Raw genomic sequence first — 3,205 nt, 5'->3', positions numbered from 1 at the left:
TGAAGAAGGCATATGGCGTACTGTCTTTTATTGGTAGAGGAATTGAGTTCCGTAGTCCTGAGGTCATGTTGCAGTTGTATAAGACTCTGGTGCGGCCGCATCTGGAGTATTGTGTGCAGTTTTGGTCGCCATACTATAGGAAGGATGTGGAGGCACTGGAACGGGTGCAGAGGAGGTTTACCAGGATGTTGCCTGGTATGGTAGAAAGATCGTATGAGGAAAGGCTGAGGCACTTGGGGTTGTTTTCCATTGGGGAAAGAAGGTTTAGGGGTGACTTGATAGAGGTGTACAAGATGATTAGGGGTTTAGATAGGGTTGACAGTGAGAATCTTTTTCCCCGTATGGAGTCAGCTATTACAAAAGGGCATAGCTTTAAATTAAATGGGGGTAGGTATAGGACAGATGTTAGGGGTAGGTTCTTTACTCAGCGAGTCGTGAGTTCATAGAATGCCCTGCCAGTAGCAGTGGTGGACTCTCCCTCTTTATGGCATTTAAACAGGCATTGGATAGGCATATGGAGGATAGTGGGCTAGTGTAGGTTAGGTGGGCTTGGATCGGCGCAACATTGAGGGCCGAAGGGCCTGTACTGCGCTGTATTCTTCTATGTAGATGAGATTAGATTCCCTAGAGTATGGAAACAGGCCTTTCGGCCCAACAGGTTCACACCGGCCCTCCGAAGAGTAACCCACCCAGACCTGTTCCCCTACCCTATATTTACCCCTGACTAATGCATCTAACACTTTGGACAACTTAGCATGGTCAGTTCACCTGACCTGCACATCTTTGGATTGTGGGAGGAAACCAGAGCACTCGGAAGAAACTCACGCAGACACAGGGAGAATGTGCAAACTAGATACAGAAATTTGCCTGAGGTGGGAATCGAGCCAGAGACCCTGGTGCTGTGAGGAAGCAGTGCTAACCACTGTGCTACCCCAATGAAAGTTTTGACAGTAGTGGGCTGAGACTGCAAGTTCCTGAATGGTCTCTGCCAACTTTCAAAGTAAAGGTATTCATAAATAGAGTACTGATGCCGCAATGATTCCTTATCAGGAAGAGTGACTCCACTAAAAGTACACCCGTGTAATTTTGTCTACTTCTGTGTGGTCTCTCAGGTCCGTGAGGCAGCAAATTCCAAAACCCGAAGTTACGGTTTGGAGAGGGTTTTGTATGCCAGTTGGAGTGCATGGACTCTCAGCATGGCTGTGTGCCTTGGAGTGGTGACTGTCATGTGAAATATTCAAATTTAGATATACGTAATACTCTCTCCACGGTAAGCTTGGTTTCCTGGAAGGAGAATTATACCTGACAAATTTGTCTAAATTCTGAGGCGAAAACAAGCAGAGTAGATGATGGGGAGCCAGTAGCTTATGTTATCTTGATTTCCAAAAGGTGTTTAAGGTACAATGCTGTCAGGCTACCCCTGGAGGTGGTATATGAGAGTGAAGAGTAGATTGGCTAAATTAAAAAAATGATTGAAGAGAGAGAGCTGTCCAGATCTTTAGGTGTTGTCCTCTATTCTGCTAAATCATGGCTGATACACTCCTCAACCCCAAGATCTGTGTTTCTTATTCATATTCCAAAATCCTTTGCAAATTAATACAGCTCAATATCCTGTGAGGTTCTTAACTAAGATTTCTATTGGTGTCACTCTTGGGTGTCAGCTGTCCCTATTATCCTGTCTTTGAGAAAGAGTACCATTGGATGTTTTAAATGAAATGTCTTCTAGAGCACTGGCGTAGATGTGACCAGTTAAATGGCTGCCTCCTATTCTCTAACTCAGGATACTAAATATTTTCTAATGCCTTGATGAGAGACATAGCATACATCTGGAGCAGGTGGGACTTGAATGTGGGCCTCCTGGCCTAAAGGGAGGGATGCCATCGCTGCACCATAAGAGGCATTTGTATATACATTGAGGTCAAAACTGCCACTGCCAAAACCTAGCTAGTATCTGTGGTCAGTTTGGACACAGCTTTAGGTAAGGCCTTTTAATGGAAGTTTTGCAACTTTTTAATGTTAACCTGTATGATTTCTGTAGTTGTCGGGGCAGGCGGCTGTAGGAATCTGAAAGATCTGCATTTCTTTAACCCCTTTCATATTCCAAAGTCCTTTGCAACTTCAAAGTTTATTAAAGTGTAATGATTTTTGTCGAGTAGAAAGCATGACAGACAAAATTGCATTTAGAAAAACTCCGACAAATTGTAATGGTTGATGAGAAATCAACATTGGCAAAGAGACTGGAAGAAATAATTCTACAGAAGAGTGCTTTTGGATGTGTAATGTTTAACTGAAGGGGCTGAAAGAACTGCTCATTTGAAAGGCATCACCCCTTTAACTGTGTGGTGTTCCACCAGTATTGCATTGAAAGATAAGCCTAGATTTTTGTAAAAACAGAAGATTCTGGAAAAGCTGAGTAGGTCAGGCAGTGCCTGTGAAGAGAAATCACAAACCTGAAACATCAACTCTGATTTCAGATGTTACCAGATCTGTTGAGCTTTTCCAGCAACTTCTGTTTTTGTTACTATGTTTTTGTACTTTGGTTTCTAAGATGTGGCTTGAACCCCCATCCTGGCTCAAAGGGTGGGCGCTACCAACTCAGCCACAGTCTACGTATTTACCAATCAGACCGGGAAGAAATTTTAAGTTATGTGCACTTGCAGTTTCTACTGTTTCAAACTGCTCCAGCTTTTTGGAAAATATTCCTACAAAAGATACAATAACCCCATAGGCACTATTCTGAAGCTTCTATGTTGCACAAAGGCTCAGTCACATGGCATATAGGGGTCTTTTGTGAGTCATCAGACCTTCTGTTCTCAGTTACATTGTACACTATAGACACAGACCTCTTGTGTTCTGCAGCAGCTGAGGTCAAAAGTCTAGTGCTGTTTTATTAACCCCTTATTGGGTGTAAAATTTATGTTTGTGAAGCTACATATTAATATACAGGGTCCTGTTGTTCACAAACAGAGCATGTATCGAGTGTGTGGTGCTGGAAAGACGCAGCAGCTCAAGAAGCATCTGAGGAGCAGGAGAATGCTGCCTGACCTACTGTGTCTTTCCAGCACCACACTCTTGACTCTGATCACCAGCATCTGCAGTCCTCACTTTTTCCAAACATAACATGTATATATGCACTGTACCTGTTTCAACTCAATAAACTGATTGTCAGACATTCTCAACCCTGACCAATCAGATTCACTGTCAT

This window comes from Chiloscyllium plagiosum, chromosome 26 (assembly GCF_004010195.1).
Source record: "Chiloscyllium plagiosum isolate BGI_BamShark_2017 chromosome 26, ASM401019v2, whole genome shotgun sequence".
Taxonomy (NCBI): Eukaryota; Metazoa; Chordata; class Chondrichthyes; order Orectolobiformes; family Hemiscylliidae; genus Chiloscyllium; species Chiloscyllium plagiosum.
Note: the sequence above shows the minus strand (reverse complement) of the source record.